The sequence below is a fragment of the Prionailurus viverrinus genome, chromosome B2, assembly GCF_022837055.1.
Source record: "Prionailurus viverrinus isolate Anna chromosome B2, UM_Priviv_1.0, whole genome shotgun sequence".
In the NCBI taxonomy this organism is placed as follows: domain Eukaryota; kingdom Metazoa; phylum Chordata; class Mammalia; order Carnivora; family Felidae; genus Prionailurus; species Prionailurus viverrinus.
The window spans coordinates 44,627,601-44,645,536 of record NC_062565.1 but is presented as its reverse complement, the minus strand read 5'-3'; positions in this window follow the sequence as shown (position 1 = coordinate 44,645,536).

Here is a 17,936-nt window from a genome sequence, read left to right as displayed (position 1 = left end):
TGGGCAAAGTGTGAACACAAAATTCACCACAAACCTCCCAAATGTCCAATAAACATGTAAAAAGATTTTCAACCTCCCAAGTAATCAGAAAAATATCAGTTTTTTTTAATGTTTATTTATTTTTGAAACAGAGAGAGACAGAGCATGAACGGGGGAGGGGCAGAGAGAGAGGGAGACACAGAATCGGAAGCAGGCTCCAGGCTCTGAGCCATCAGCACAGAGCCCGACGCAGGACTCGAACTCACAGACCGCGAGATCGTGACCTGAGCTGAAGTCGGACGCTTGACCGACTGAGCCACCCAGGCGCCCCAAAAAATACCAGTTTAAATAACAATGAATGCTACCTCAAGCTCAGATTGGCATAAATGAAGAAGGCTGGCCATACCAAATGCCAATAAGAAAGTGAGAAAATAGGAAATCTTACACATTGCTGGCAGACCAGCAATCGATGCTATCTAGTAAGTTGAAATGTGCATAGTTTACAAGCTAAAAACTCCACTTCCAGTTATATACTCTAAATAGAGATTCACAGACGTGTATACAAAGTACCATATAACGAAGTACCATATCATTGTGGGTTGTTTTTGTTGTTTTTTTTTTTTTGTAATAGTAAAGAACTGGAAAAATGTATTTATACTGGGAGAAAGAAAGTATCAGTCATGCACGGATAAATGTTCAACAACCAGATCTCAGAGGGAACAAGCTTTTACGTGTAGTGTTTGTTGATTTCCTGGCTGTAAATATCCCTACCATGGTTAATTTCAAGCTACCAACACTATGCCACCGAATGCAGTGTGGGGAAGAGATGTTCAGTATGGGCTGTACCTGCCCCAGCACAGGACTGTGTATATTTACATGCCCTCCGACTCTTGCATGCAGGACGTATGACAGTCTCTGATATCAGCAATCTTCAAGGTCCAGGGCCTGCCTGTCTCCATCTCAGACCTACTTTGTGGGCAGGTGGGCCAGTCCTGTGGTCAGAAGAGCACTTCCTGTCAGAAAAGCATTTCCTCAGGCAGAGAGTGGGCTTCCGGAACAATAAAACAGGAGGCATGACAGCCCGGAGTCAGCCTTGGATGGGCAGAGATCTGCGACGGACTTCCTTGTCACTGCAGCCATCGAGTGTGAGGTCGTAAGGGCGGGTAGAGAGCCATTGCCCACACTCTCGAACCACGGGAAGCCACCAGTGTTCTCAAAAAGGACCCGAACTTGCCCAACGGCTAAAGATGGCTTAGGTCAACAAATACAATCTTGATGATTAAAAAAGGGGGGTGGGGAGGGACTAGATAAACAGGAGACTTCATGAGAAACATAAACTTTGTGAGAATAATTGGCTCTGAGTATAAGAGAGGAAAACACAGGAGGCTTTAATTTCTTAAATGTATGGTTTAATTTTTCTCAAATTTTGAAGCAATTAAAAGAATGAATATTTGTTCGTTCCGAAGCCAGGAAGCAGGGGTTTAGGACTTTGCTATTTGTTTTCTAAAGAAAAGGGCAACACTCTTGCCTTGGTCCCCCTCCTGCTAAAATCTCTCCTGTTAGCTTTTCAAACAGGCACTTGCGGGGCTGTTGAATTCTCCCCACCTTTCCCTGCCTCCCGATGTGCATTTATCGTTCCCTTCCTTCTTATCCTTATCTAAACGATATACTCTAACAACGGCTCTGGGAATCGGATGGACAGGAACTCAAATCCCACTTCTGCCGTTGACTAGCTGTGTCATTTTGAGCACCTGCTTTCCGTGTGTGACATGGACAGCAGTGCCTAGTTAATGAAGCTACTGTAAGGATTGAAAGATAACCTACGGAAACCACAGGCACCAGAAACCTAGGAAGCGCTCAGTAAGCTATAGCTCTTTCCCACCGTACACACTGCCTTCTGGCAAAAGACAGGCCATAAGAACACGAAAGCCCAGCACACTCCTTGCTCAGCCGAACATCCACCGATGGGATCATAGGTCTTCGGCAGACACAACCTGTCTCTAACGACTTTCTTTTCATGATCTTGACTGCCGACGTTAATCAGTTACCAGCTGTTTGCAGTCCTAGGCACTTCATGTCCCGGAGTGTCAAGTGAGCAAGGCTGGAGTCTTAAGTCCCAGGTTTAAAGAGTTTATGGCTTTGCAGTTCAAAGCTAGATCAGGCGCTCCACGGGGCAAGGGTCACATTTTACTTTCCGTACCTGCTCCGGTGTCTAGCGCACAGTAGGCACTTTGTAATCATGTGGGATGAAATACAGTAAGATGGAATTTTCTCTGAAGCTATTGGGTGCAGCGGTTTGCTTTGATCTCAGGGAGGACGTTTCATAAACTGACTGATTGAGAAAGTGCTGTGACGATTGGAAGAGAAAAGCCAGTGGCATGTGGGGCCAGGGAAGCCCTCCCCTGTTGTCACACACCTTCTCGCCTCGTCCAAGCGGAGGCCAGGACCCCCCTCCAGACCAGCAAAGTCCTATCCCCCCAGGCCCTTCTCAGGGATGCTCCCTGCCCTCTGCCTCCTCCACATGCCCCTTTCTGCTTCACTCACCGAGCTTGCCCTCAACAGACTATCAGTCCATCGGTTAACCTCTGACACAACTGCCTTTGCTGCTGCTCCAGGCGATCGACGTGTAACCGGGGCTCAAAGGTGCTCAGAGCCAGAACTGGCAAACTGTCGAAGTGAGCGGCAGCAGCAACTGTCGTGTCCACGGCTTTTACTGTGGGCCAGACGCTGTTCCGCGGATCTAAAGTATAGCTATTCCTTGAATCCCCACAACAATTCCGTGAACCAGGCACTCCTCTCATGCCCATGGTAAAGACTAAAACACTGACACAGAAAGATGAAGAGACCTGACCAAACCCACAGGGCTCCTGGCAATGTTCCTAAAATACCACCTGTGAGTCAGCTGTTTCTACCTACAGCTACAGCCCAGGCGAGAGGCTCGGCCATCAGGCCGCAGCATGTAGGGCCCCCATTCCAATAGCGTCCGTCTCCAACCTTTTACTAAGAAGACTTAGCCGCTAGGAAAACAGCTATAGTATCTTTCAAAAGCACCCTGGAAAGTCGTTTAAAGTACAGATTCCTGGGGCACCTGGATGGCTCAGGCAGGCAAGCCTCCGGCTCTTGGTTTTCGGCTCAGGTCATGATCTCGAGGTTCGTGAGTTCAAGCCCCGCATCGGGCTCTGTGCTGACAGGTGTGGAGCCTGCTTGGGATTCTCTCTCTCTCCCCTCTCTCTCTCTCCCTCTGCCCCTCCCCCACTTGCGCTGTCTCTCTCAAAATAAATAAATAAACATAGCTGGGCCTGGGACTTGGAAATTCTAATTCAGGTCAGGGGTAAGAGCCAGGAATCTACCTGAGGGTGACAGCCAGGTAGTCTATGGAAGACACTTTGATAAACAGGACCCTGGGGAATTGACAATAACCAGATGCTTCCATTCTGATTGTGGTTAGTAGTTAGCTTACACTCGGTTCCTTTTTTATAAAAAAATAAAAATAAAAAATAAATCAAAAGATCATAGCAGCCTCCAGTTTTTCCTAGCAGGGACATATACAATATTAAGAATTAGGGGGCGCCTGGGTGGCGCAGTCGGTTGAGCGTCCGACTTCAGCCAGGTCACGATCTCGCGGTCCCGGAGTTCGAGCCCCGCGTCAGGCTCTGGGCTGATGGCTCAGAACCTGGAGCCTGTTTCCGATTCTGTGTCTCCCTCTCTCTCTGCCCCTCCCCCATTCATGCTCTGTGTCTCTCTGTCCCAAAAATAAATAAACATTGAAAAAAAAATTAAAAAAAGAATTAGAAAGATCTTTGGTGCAGAAATCCACTTCAGAACACGTCCAGGAACAGCCTCTCTGGGGTGCAGCTTGACATTTTGCATTTTTAACAAGCATGACAGTGAATCCTATATGGAAAATATGAGACCCACTGATCTGTGCAGGCAATTCCACGTTGCCCTGTAACCAAGACCAATCCCAGTGGCCTCCATTGGAGAGCCAAGTAGAGACATCCTACTATCCTGGGCACTGAGACCCCTGATAAGCTACTCTCCGTATCCAGGTCGGCATTCAGTGGGTTTGGTTTCAGCTTTTCTTTCTTTGTAGGATCGAAAGAGCATACAGTCACCCATCTTTCATGCTGTGGGGAAGAATCAGACAAGAGACTTACTTTTCTGTTTGCCGATTCCCTTCCTACGTATTGAAGTTGAAACAGACTCAGCGGAAAGATACAACATTGCCCCTGATTTTAGGAAAAATCTATAACCTCTGCTAATTACAAAGATCATTACTGCCCAAGAGGCCAGGTTAGACCATGGCATCTAGGAGGAAGACCAAACACATGGGAATTACTGAGTAAAGGGAACACCATTGGGATGGGCTTTCCTTTAAAAGGAAACGTGGTTCTAAAGTGGAAGAGTTCGGGTTTCTAGTGTCAAATGACAAACGTAAAACAACTGAGCAATAAGTTTGATGTCCCTTATCCAAGGGAAATAATCCACAGATGGGGATGGGGCACTGTGGCTCACGAACAGTGGCATGCTCCTCTCGAGGGATTTTGGGCAAGAGCATGTTCCACAAAGCATTGGAAGTGGCAACACAGAAACAGGGCGTGATCGACAGGGGTCGCATATCTGACCTTATTTAGATGGAGGAACAAGAAATAACCATAAAGCCTGAGGTCGGCTTGGTGGCTGGGGACTGGTTGACTGGATACATTGCATTTCTGGTCACACAGAGCATTTACAGGATCACAGAAGTTCCGTTTACTGGGCAAGAGTGGCTCCATCTGGGCTTGGAAATTTATTTCGACACTGCTGTCCTTGAAGTTAGGGTACAAAGAAACAAGCTTAAATTGCAAAAGGGATGCTTAATTATTAGATACAAAGACCTTCCTGGCCATCTGAGGATTTTGGGGCTCTAAAGTGTTTTAAGGAGGGAGACAGTGTTAGTCATTGAGAATAACACCAAAGCTACAGGGTAGGGTGAGTCACGCGTGGACAGATGAAATTCTTCAGAAAGAGATGCTGTCGGAGAAAGAATGGGTGAGGCTTGGCTTGAGGATTTTTCTTTGTCCTGGGAGAGGTCATTCAGTTTCAGAGGTATTTAATGGAAGCAAGATGATGGTAAGTCACACATGTAACTCAATCCAGAGAACAAGAAGGTCAATCGTTTTAGAAGACAAATGGGAATTACAATCCCATTTCCCCTTGAAAACCACAAAATTTTTTTGGGGACAGCAGATTCTCTTATGCAAGTGGCCATCCCCTATTTTCAGGGCCAGTTGCAATATCTGACACCTTAATAGGAATCTGAGTTAGCACAGGGGGAAGGTATCAGGAGGACCTATGTGGGGGCATTACTGGAAATTCTGAGAGTAATTAGTCACAGTAAATAGATGAGCTAAGAGGTCTTCCTGACATTCATCTGTCCGGTCTGCTCACATTTGTATGCCGAATCAAATTTTTATTTTTTTTTTTTTTAAATTTTTTTTTCAACGTTTATTTATTTTTGGGACAGAGAGAGACAGAGCATGAACGGGGGAGGGGCAGAGAGAGAGGGAGACACAGGATCGGAAACAGGCTCCAGGCTCTGAGCCATCAGCCCAGAGCCCGACGCGGGGCTCGAACTCACGGACCGCGAGATCGTGACCTGGCTGAAGTCGGACGCTCAACCGACTGCGCCATCCAGGCGCCCCCGAATCAAATTTTTAAACATAAATTCATCTTCTAATTACCAATGGCGAGAGCAGGAAGACTACTGTGGCAGCCACTTTGCAAAACACACATGAGGACAGCTCTGCACAAACATGCAAGCAAGGATGCCAGTCACTGACGTCCTGTGAATGGATTGGCTGAGTGATGCTACATAACAGGAAAGGAAGACAACTAGCCGTCCCTTAGGTTTTTTAATAGAATTTCTGGGAAGAGCACTTTGCTAACTGCCTACAAAATTTCTTACCTTGAGCGCCATTTCTTCTTATCCAAATAAGAGCAATTATGATGATACTAACCAGATGACTTATTAGGCACTTATGACCTGGCACTGTGTAAGATGCTTTACATAAGCCAATTCATTCAATTCTCATAGCAATCCCATAAGGTAAAAACTATTGTCCTCATTTTATAAGCCTGAGCTCAGAGAGGTTGTATATAGTACCCAGAACCTGAAAAATATCAAAACAGAGAAATGAGCTTAGTAATGTGATTCTCTTTCCAGGGCAGTTTCCTTCTTAGCTGATTAGCTAGACCATCATATTGGGTTCATTCATTCCTTTGTTCATCCATGCATTTGTCCACAATTCCTTTATTGAGCACGTCCTCTGTGCCAGGCATTGTCTTAGGCATTAGGAAAACACCCGTGAACCAGACAGACACTGTCCTTGCCCTCACGGAGCTTAGATAGAGGTGAACATCATGGGGAGGCAAGCATCTCTCAGCGTTACTAGTAGGTCCCAAGGTAAAGATGGGCCAAAGGGAAATAGATGAAAAAATCATGATGTATTCACTGATTACATAGATCACAGCAGACTTCTACTAAAATAAAATAGAATGCACAATAAAACACTGTCACCATTGAGTACTCCTAAACAATAAAAAAACAATTGGACTATTGGCACACACAAGAACATGGATAAACCTCAAAAGCGTGATGCTGAGCTTTCAAAGTCAGATACAAGACCATATGTTGTGTGACTCCACTTATATAAAACACCAGAAAAAGCAAAACTATAGTAGTAGAATCCAAATCAGCAGTTGCCAGGGACCAAAGGATGGCAGTAGAAGGAGACGGACTACCAAGGACAGAAAGAAATTTGTGGGAATAATGAAAATATTCTATATCCTGACTATGTTGGTGGTTATGTAACCGTATGAGTTTGTCAAAAATCAAGGCGTGTACACTTAAAATTGGCAGATTTTGTTGTATGTAAATTATATGTCAATAAGACTGACTTTAAAAAAAAAATCAGGGGGGGGCCTGGGTGGCGCAGTCGGTTAAGCGTCCGACTTCAGCCAGGTCACGATCTCGCGGTCCGTGAGTTCGAGCCCCGCATCAGGCTCTGGGCTGATGGCTCAGGGCCTGGAGCCTGTTTCCGATTCTGTGTCTCCCTCTCTCTCTGCCCCTCCCCCGTTCATGCTCTGTCTCTCTCTGTCCCAAAAATAAATAAACGTTGAAAAAAAAAAATTTTAATAAAAAAAAAAATCAGGAACCCTGGTGTTCACATCCTATCTCCTCCACTAATGCACCAGATGATATTGGGCAGAATAGTCTATGTTTGGATTTATTCTTCAAAAATATGGGGCTAATGAGACGTGTTCTCCCTCTTTTACTACTAGGTCAAGGGAATTTTAAATGTGGAGAAATGTTTTACCATGTATCAAATGCTTTATCAATACGTAATTTAACTGTTATTGTTTCCGCACTGAGGACTATCTCCATGGAGGAATGCCATCTCCATTCCCAGAGGCCTAGAATGAATTTAATTTGATAGGTTTCTTAACAGCCTCTGAGCCTCAGGCAGGGTTTCATAGTCCTGAGTCCACATGTTTTAGAGAAGACTCAACCATCTGCTTTGGATTTGGACCATCAAGTTACTGAGCGAATGGAAACAACGTTGTTCTGATGCTTTTTCCCAATCACCACACATCCCTACGTAGTTAACAAGTCCGTATCCAGACAAGTCTGTCTGGATAAGAGACAAATGCTGAGGGTGGATCCCCAGATTCTGGCCACAAAACCAAAAGAGCAATTGATGGTTGGCTGTATGTTTAGAAAAGCTCTTGATTCTCATCCCGGGATCTATCGCTTTACCGCCAACTATTTTCCCGAAGAAACAGAACTGCTCTATTCTCAATTCTGAAAGCAATTCTTATGCTATTCATCTTTATTTAATGTATTTATTTAGTTTAACATGTCACTGAGTTTGCAGTTGCTCACACAGAAGGAACATGAATCCACCCTGACACAGTAACCATCCAGCTGGTATTTGATCCAGTTACCAAAATGCACTTAGGTCCATGGTGGATGCTAAGGAGAAACCAAGAAGAACCTTGCACATTTTTGTCCCCAAGGCCCTTAAACTTAGCTTTTCCTGAGAGTTCAGCCTTTTCATTTACTGGATCAGGAAAAAATATATATTTATAGCGTGGTAACGCATACATTATGAAGTATATAATATTTAAAGTTTAAAAATATATTAAAAAGAAGAGAAAAGTCACCATAAGTCTCACTTTTGACATAGTCAGTTATCTTTCATTTAAAAAAATTTTGTATAGGGGCGCCTGGGTGGCTCAGTCGGTTAAGCGGCCAACTTCGGCTCAGGTCATGATCTCGTGGTCCGTGAGTTTGAGCCCCGTGTCGGGCTCTGTGCTGACAGCTCAGAGCCTAGAGCCCGTTTCAGATTCTGTGTCTCCCTCTCTCTGACCCTCCCCCGTTCATGCTCTGTCTCTCTCTGTCTCAAAAAAATAAACAAACGTTAAAAAAAATTTTTTTAGGGGCGCCTGGGTGGCGCAGTCGGTTAAGCGTCCGACTTCAGCCAGGTCACGATCTCACGGTCTGTGAGTTCGAGCCCCGCGTCAGGCTCTGGGCTGATGGCTCAGAGCCTGGAGCCTGTTTCCGATTCTGTGTCTCCCTCTCTCTCTGCCCCTCCCCCGTTCATGCTCTGTCTCTCTCTGTCCCAAAAATAAATTAAAAATGTTGAAAAAAAAAAAAAAAATTTTTTTAAATGATAAATAAAATAAAAAAATTAAAAAATTTTGTATATATATTATATATGTATATATAGTGTATATACATATTATATATGTATATATAGTATATATGTATATATGTATATAAATATATATATATAATAGTGATACAAATTTTTATTCACTTAGTTTTTGGTCATCAAGTCTTTAAAGGAAATATTGAGTTAGAATTTCATCTATTTTTGCTAAATTATCCTTCTTGAGAGCATATATCAGCGCTCAGTTTTCCCTCAACTGGCTCTCACCAATGAACAGCCCCACCCAAAACAACAACAATAACAACAACAAAAAACTGTGGCATCTTCAGATACCTCAGCTTTTGAAAAATAGTATTTATTCAGTTTTGTTATAAAATTAATTTATAGTTACAAACTTACTAGTTTCTTTTATAAACTTAATTAGTAGTTATTCAGTGTGAAAGACTGGAAAACACTGTAGGAAAATGCTAACTGTAATCCCACTACCCAAAATAATCAGTTAGCATCTTAGTATATGTCCTAGAATTTTCTCCATGCTTTTTTTTTTTTTTTTTTTTTGTACAAATGCTAGTTATATTACATTCGTAGCTTGGCTTATAAATGTTTCCCCATGTCAATAGATATTCTTTAACAAAATGCCTTTCCGGGGCTACATATAGTTCCATTGAATATATATACTGGCTTTAACTAATGAAGCCTGTGTTGTGGATAGAGTGGTTATTTTCAGTTGATTTTGCTTATCATGGTCAATACTACAGTACATATCTGCGTTTGCAATTGTATGTACTTCATGTTATTGCCTTAGAACAAATTCCAATAAGTGGAATTGCTGAGTTGATGTATTGAGTTGTTTTATTTATTTATTTATTTATTTATTTATTTATTTATTTTTGAGGAAGGTAATTTTAAGAGAATCTCTAATTTCCTCACCCTCTGAAACCATGTCCCAGAAAGGTGAAGGTCATTCAAAGTCCGTTAGCCAAAGACCCAAAGAATGCAGAATTAACCCTTTAGGAGGGAAACAGGACAGGACTTTTCAAGGCATCATAGAAAGATTCTGAACTCACCTTCTCCCACAGACACACTGAATCTACAACTACATATGGATCAATTCCCTCTGGAAAAGACATAAAAACTAGCTGAACAACTCTTTCACAACAAAGAATAAGAAGTCTACATCCAGATGCATAGGAGTGACAGAGACATAGTCTCGCCCCACACGCCACCCACGGTGTGGCAATGCACAATCAGGAAGTGTCTCATGAATCCGGAACTTCTCCCTGAGATCTGAGGGGTTTGTGTCCCACATCAGGCACTCCAGCCCTTGGAACCTGCAGTGAAAGGAGGAACCCCCAAAATGTCTGGCTTTGAAAACCAATGGGGCTCCTGTCCAGGAGATACATTTCTTAAAGCGCTTGTGCACAGACTCACTCACCCCAGAGACCAGTGCAAAAGCAGCACTTTAAAAAGTACCCAGATTATACATGAAGGAAATTCATTTGTTGATCTTAAAGCATCTGCCAGAGGAGCAGAGGCCTGTTGAGGCTCTCTCCAGGGATGGAGGCAATGGCAGGAATAATTTTTGTGCTCTCTCTCTATCTTGATAGTGTCAGTGGGCGTGCCCCAGCCCTGTGCTCTCCCACAACCCTGCCCTGCTAAAGGTGGTGGGCATGTGCAGCCCACACAGGGGATGCTCCTTGATTGACTGGCTCTGGGTCAAGGGGCTTGTATTCCTGGGCCCCAGAAGACTGTAACTATAAATGGAGAGATAGTTTTTGTCAGGCTAACATCCCCACGGTGCTACATAAGCAGCAGACAAAAACTATGCCCCCTTTTCTGCGAAAAAGACCTACTTTCTTTTCTTGGAGCTTCAGTCTAAAAGGCAGATTCAGGTTTTCCAGGTATCTAGAGGCTATGGAGGAGATCTCGGGGAATATAGGCTGGGAAGTGCCAGGTTTGTGATCTCTCTTGGCCGTGCTACATCTCCTGCTATCTTCCAGAAAGGAGCTTTTTACCCAAGGAACATCTCCAGCTCTCCTGATCTGGAGGCCACCAGGGGTGACTGTGGGTCTTATCATGGTCAATCCTACAGTAAATATCTGCATTTGCAATTGTATGCACTGTATATATTTGCAGAATTGTCTATATTTGCATACTTTAAAAGCTTCTGCTAAGGTCTGGCTTCCAATCAACCTGAAACGAGGTGCTGACTGAGATATATCTTGCCCGTCCCTTTGAAAACTTGATAGGTCTTGGCACACCCTCAACAACTGGGACCTATTAAGAATAAATCAACCTGCATAGGCAATCACAAAGGCTTAAAAGACAACCAAGAGCTAGGGCAAAGTTGAAAGATAAAGCTCATCTCCTATACAAGGCCGTTCCTTGAAGACTGAAAGAGGTAGCTGTTTCGCCTAATACATAGAAATAAACACGGAGAGAAAAACAAAATGAGGAAACAGAGGGATATGTTCCAAATGAAAGAATAAGATGAAACCTCAGGAAAAAATAATAATAATGAAGCAGAGAGAAGTAAGTTACCTGATAAAGAGTTTAAAGTAGGGGCGCCTGGGTGGTTCAGTCAGTTAAGCGTCTGACTTCGGCTCAGGTCATGATCTCGCGGTCCGTGGGTTCGAGCCCCGTGTCGGGCTCTGTGCTGACAGCTCAGAGCCTGGAGCCTGTTTCAGATTCTGTGTCTCCCTCTCTCTGACCCTCCCCTGTTCATGCTCTCTCTCTCTCTCTGTCTCAAAAATAAATAAAATGTTAAAAAAAAAAAAAGAGTTAAAGTAATAGTCATAAAAATGTTTACCGAACTTGACAGAATGGATGAACACAGTGAGAACTTCAACAGAGACACAAAACGTAAGAAAATACCGAACAAGTCACAAAGCTGAAGAAGACAATAACTAAACCAAAAACTACACTAGAAATATTCAATAGCAGACTGATGAAGCAGAAGAAAGGATCAGTTACCTAGAATACAAGGCAGTGGAACTCACCCAAACAGAGCCCCAGAAAGAAAAAAAGAATTTAAAACAGTGAAGATAGCTTAAGAGACTGATAGGAAAACATCAAGAGGAATAACATTTGCATTATAGGGTTCGAAGAAGAAGGAGGAAGAGAAGGAGGAGGAGGAGGAGGAGACAGAGAAGGAGAAGGAGAAGGAGAAGGAGAAGGAGAAGGAGAAGAGAAAGAAAGGGATAGAAAGCTTATTTGAAGAAATAATGCCTGAAAACGTGCCTCACCCAGGTGGGGAAGGAAACAGACATCAGATGCAAGAATGTCAGAAAGTTCCAAAGATGAACCCCAAATAATTCACACCAGAACACACTAAAATTAAACTTAAAAGTTAAAGAGAAAATCATAAAAGCAGCAAGAGAAAAAAGCTTGCTACGTACAAAGCAGCCCATGGGACTGTCAGTAGTGTGTTTTTGCAGAAACTTTGCAAGCTAGAGAGAGTGGCACGGTGTCCTCAAAGTGCTGGAAGGGAAAAACTTCCAGCTGAGAATACTTTACCCGGCAAGGTTATCATTCAGAATTGAAGGAGAGATAGAGCTTTCCAGGTTTAAAAAAAAAAAAAAAAAAAAAAAAAGCTAACGGAGTTTATTACCATTAAACTAGCCTTACAAGAAATGTTAAAGGGACTTCTTTAAGCTGAAAAGAAAGGGCATTAATTAATAAGACAAAAACATGTGAAAGTATAAATCCCATCAGCAAAAGTAAATATACAGTAAAGGTAGTGGATTAATCACTTATAAAGCTAGAATGAAGGTTAAAAGACAAAAGTAGTAAAAATAACTATAACCACAATAAACAGCTAAGGGATACAAAAAAATATAAAGATGTAAAATGTGACTTCAGAAACATAAAATGGTGGGGGGTAAAAATGAAGAGTTTTAGAGTGCATTTAAACTTCTATCACTATCGGGGCGCCTGGGTGGCACAGTCGGTTAAGCGTCCGACTTCAGCCAGGTCACGATCTCGAGGTCCGTGAGTTCGAGCCCCGTGTCAGGCTCTGGGCTGATGGCTCAGAGCCTGGAGCCTGTTTCCGATTCTGTGTCTCCCTCTCTCTCTGCCCCTCCCCCGTTCATGCTCTGTCTCTCTCTGTCCCAAAAATAAATAAACATTGAAAAAAATATATTAAAAAAAAAAACTTATATCACTATCAACTTAGAATAGACTGCATATATTATAGGGGGTGAGCCTCATGGTAACCAGAAAACAAAAACCTATAGGAGATACACAAACGTTGAGAAAGGATCTAAGCCTAACACTAAAGAAATCATCAAATCACAAGGGAAAATAACAAGAGAAAAAGAACAGCCAAGAAACAATTAACAAAATAGCAGTAAGTACATACCTATCAATAATTACTTTAAATTTTAAAAAAATATTTATTTATTTTTGAGAGAGAGAGAGAGAGAGAGAGAGAGAGAGACAGAGCGGAGCAGGGGAGGAACAGAGAGAGAGGGAGACACAGAATGTGAAGCAGGCTCCAGGCTCCAAGCTGCCAGCACAGATCCCAATGCGGGGCTTGAACCCATGAACCATGAGATCATGATCTGAGCCAAAGTCGGGCGCTCAACTGACTGAGCCACCCAGGTACCCCAATCCAGCTTTTAAATTCACCTGTGTCTGATGCCACAGTCCATGTTCTATCTGCTTTATCCCCTTCACCCTAGGAGGGGGAAATGGGGACTAGTTCAAGTGTGATTTGAGACACTATATTCAGCCCTTCTGGGCCCCAAGACATGTTCTTTATCAGATGTCTCAGTTCCTGAAAATCCACTATTAAACAATCTTGGTCCAATGTTCCAAAGTCTTCTCCTTTGGTCTTGATCTTCTATTCCCCGTCTGTTACCATCCACCCAATGGCCCCAAACAAGAACGTTAGGAACAATCCTTGCCTTTTCCTTCTCCCAGAAATTAATGGCAGTAGGGGTGTGGATTCGCCTTCATAACCAACTCTCAAAACCATCTGCTTGCCACCCTTCTGGAGAGCCTCCACCCCGTCTCAGATGAGTATAACCACTCCCTTGCATGACCGCATCAGCCTCCTAACCTGCCTCTCCACCAATTCACTCTATGTGGGGTGGGAAACATCAAGAATGTTTAAGGAATGCAGAACAGTAGGGTATTAATAAACATTTTCACATTTGCCATACCTTCTATAGGTATTTCTCTTGATATGTATGCCTGTGTGGTTACTGAGCATGTTAACTCTGTTTTCATGAAAGGTCTTCATATCTTGTCAGGACATTAGGGCTTGATGCTTTATGGTTTGACTTCTTTGAGCTTTGGTTTCCTTATCTGTAAAATGATGTTATACCTTGATGATCTAGCACCTCAAATTCAAAGGTTCTATGATGTCTTGAATAAACTTAACCGCCCGCTTTCAAAATTTTATTTACTGTTATAATCCAATGCTAGGGATTCAGTGTGTACTTGGGTGAAGGCTATCTGTCCTGTTTAGCCTGGAACTTCCTGACAGAAATCCCTTTGTTCTTCTACAGTCCACCAGGGGGCGCCGACTTTCTAGCAAATCGGACATCAGCGCCTTGGCTTCACAGAAATCATCTCCTACATTTCAGGGACATTTCAGCGAGCACAGCATTATAAACAACTTAAGATAATTGTTAGTACAAACTGATTTCAATGTTTTAAAAAGAGCGTCTCCACAACGGGTCGAATTTGTTATTTTCCCCCTGATATTGGAGTTACGAAATATATGAAATTTGCATGAAGTTGAACTGGAGGTTCTATTCCAAACTCAAGACAATCTCCATTCTTTAGCCACGTTCCTACTTAATGTCTGTGTTTCCCACTTACTTCTGCTGGATCTACCTTGGAGGGTTTCATGGAGATTAATTTAAAGGATATGAAAATGGCTACTCAAGTATGTTGTTATTAGGCAGGAGTTTATTGCTGAAAAACCAAGACTTGGGATGTGTGTTAATTGTTTTAACTATAATTAGACATATCTAGAAGAAAAAAGTGAAATGAAATCATAACAAATCCAGTGGGTTTTTTTTTCCCTTGAAATCCATTCATTTGAAATCCCCATCAGATAGAAGAAAGGTACCCACATAAACAGCACGTCTGTGTTCAGCAGCATCATAGTTTTGATGCTACAAGGTGGTTTAACCAAAATAAGGACATTGAGTCAAATACTTTCATTATAAAAACGATTCTGGACACAATTCTTCACAAAAACAACAAAATACTTTGGAGAGCAAATAAGCCGTTTGGAGGGAAGATTCTTCTGACCATTGAGAGAAGTTGATTCCAGGATGCATGTTTATGGGCTTTAGGTAAATGATAATGGGGTCTGGCGGTGGGGGTGCAGTAAAGACGGAGGATTGGGCGAAGCGGGTAGGGATAAGGAAGGGGAAGAGAGAGGGGTGTGGAGACCAACGGGAGGGGGTCGGAGGAAGGCAAACAAACTGGTCAAAGGGACCCTCTAGGCCGGCAAACGTTGTTAGCACTTCAGACACGAGAGAGCAGCCGCCAGCAAACTGGACACAACAGGGTTCCAAAAGGTCCACCAAAAAGCAAAGCAGCCACCCAGAAAGATGGTCAGGGCATTGGGAGAAGATGCGAGAGATGATGGCCATAGGACGTGTTATAGGACGTGGTACAATTCGTTGAAAAATATGGGCTTCTTCAATATGGGTTTGAATGACCTGGAGAACATTGGTTCACATCTCCAAGCCTCAGTCTCTTCAACTGTAAAACGACTAGAGTTAATACCTACCTCTCAGTGTTGTTGTAAGGATGTAATAAATTAACAAATATGAAGCTATACATGGTAGGTACTACAAAAACATCACCACCATCATGATCCTCTCTTTCTCTTTATCATCATTTTTATCTTTTAAAAAAAATTTTTTTTAGTGTTTATTTTTGAGAGAGACAGAGTGTAAGTGTGGGAGGGGCAGAGAGAGAGGGAGACACAGAATCCGAAGCAGGCTCCAGGCTCCGAGCTGTCAGCGCAGCGCCCGACGCGGGGCTTGAACTCACAAACTGTGAGATCATGACCTGAGTCAAAGTCGGACGCCCAACCAACTGAGCCACCCAGGAGCCCCATTATCGTGTTGTTTTTTTTTTTTTAATAAGAGAGAGAGACACAGAGACAGAAAGAGAGGGAGTGGGGGAGGGACAGAGGGGGAGAGAGAGAGAGAATCTCAAGCAGGCTCCATGCTGAGCTCCATCCCATGACCATGGGATGATTACCTGAGCTCAAATCAAGAGTTGGGCACTCAACTCACTGAGCCACCCAGGCACCCCATAATTTTTACGTTTATCATTATCCCCACGTATTGTTTCCCTTCTAAGGCCTATTGACGAAAGCCTTTAAGGGGGTGTCCTATGTGCCTTCCCACGCGTGAAAACTAAATTGAAAACAAAACTCTGTTAAAACTTAACATACACCTTCCCTGTGACCAAGCGGTTCCCCTCCCAGGTATTTACCAAAGAGAAATGAAAATATGTGGAAATAAAAAGTCATGTACCCAGTGTTCATTGCAATTTTTTATTGTAGTAAAAGCATTCAACATTAGATCTATGCATTTCGCAAAATTTTAAGTGTAAAATACTGTTAACGTAGGCACCATGTTGTAGAGCAGATATCTGGAACTTATTCATCCTACGTAACTGAAACTTTTTCCCCGTTGAATAGCAACTCCCAATTTCTCCCTCTCCCCAGCCCCTGGCAATCACCATTCTACGCTCTGCTTCTATGACTCTGGCCAGTTTAGAGACCTCGTAGAAGTGGAATCATACAGTATTTGTCCTTTCGTGATGGCTTATTGCATTTATCATAGTGTCCACGAGGTTCACCCATGCTGTCACATATTGCAGGATTTCCTTCCTTTTTAAGGCTTAATACTATTCCATTATGTGTATACCCCACATCTTTTTTATCCATACGTCTATCAGTGGACATCCAGGTTATGTCCGCCTCTTGGCTGTTGTGAACAATGCTTCACTGAAGTTTAAGCATAATGACCTCAAACTTTAAACGACTCATATGTCCGCCAAGTAGTAAATTAATAAGTAAATTATGCTCTCTTCATCTAGGGAATGAACCACTGACACAATCGATACCATAGATGAATGGTCCAAATACATCATGTTGAATGCAAAAAGCCAGACGCAGATAAGGCATACTAATGAGTTCCTTATATCACGTTGAATATGCCAAACTAATTTATGGTGACAGATATCAGAACAGAGGATTGGGGAACAGAGACAAGGGTGGTGCAGTTGGACGGGAAGTGTGCATGCGAAAACTTTCTTGGGCAATGAGAATGTTCTAATCCTGTTTAGAGTGTAGATTTCACAAATATACACATTAAACAGTTCACGTAAGCTTTGTGCCTTTGACATATGTATATTAGACCTCAATAACAGTGTAGTTCTTCAGAAAAATAAGACAAAAGCAAACAAACAAGTCCCTGATATTTAGCCAAGAAGCTCTCACAAAGCAAAGCTGAGCTACCAAGATCTAGTGAAGGCAGCACGTGCACAGATAGCTTTCCTGGCAAACAGACAGAAGCATATAGTGATGAATAGAGCAAGAGCAACTTTCCAGAAGAGTGAGCACATCCACAGCCATTCAGAAAAAGCATCAGCTGACAGAGGCCACCCCAGCAAAGGGTTTCCCCGTGTGAAAGCTGAATTGTCATTGAGCATAATTGAGGTCTGTGAAAAGGGTTGATGGGGCACATCCTGAGGATTTGTCTCTTGTCTATTAATGTGTCTGTTTACCCTACCATCAGGTCCTCTGCTCTCCCTCCAAAGTATGCCTGTAATCCGGCTGCTTCTTACAGCCTTCACTACAGCCCAAGCCACCATCATCTCTAGCCTGATCACAATAAATTCCATTACTGGTGTCCCTGCTCCCTCTCTTGCCCCTCTGCAACCTAGTCTCAGCACAGGAGTCAGAAATGTGGTTAAAATTCTGCAGTAGTTTTCCACGGCCCTTAAAACGAGATGCCCGATTTTCGCCGTGGCTCACAAGGTTGACATGAGCCTGCTGCTGACCGCCTCTTCAACCTCAGCTCCTTCCCTGAGGCGTCCCCCACCAGCTTCCTGCTCCAGCCATGGTGGCTTCTTACTGTAGCTCAGATGTTCTGGATTTGCCCTAGGTACTTATTGTTCCCTCCACCCAGAGTGACCCTCCTCCATAGCATCTTGCTTTTACTTCACTTAGGTCACTGTTCAAATGGCTTCTCCTTGGAG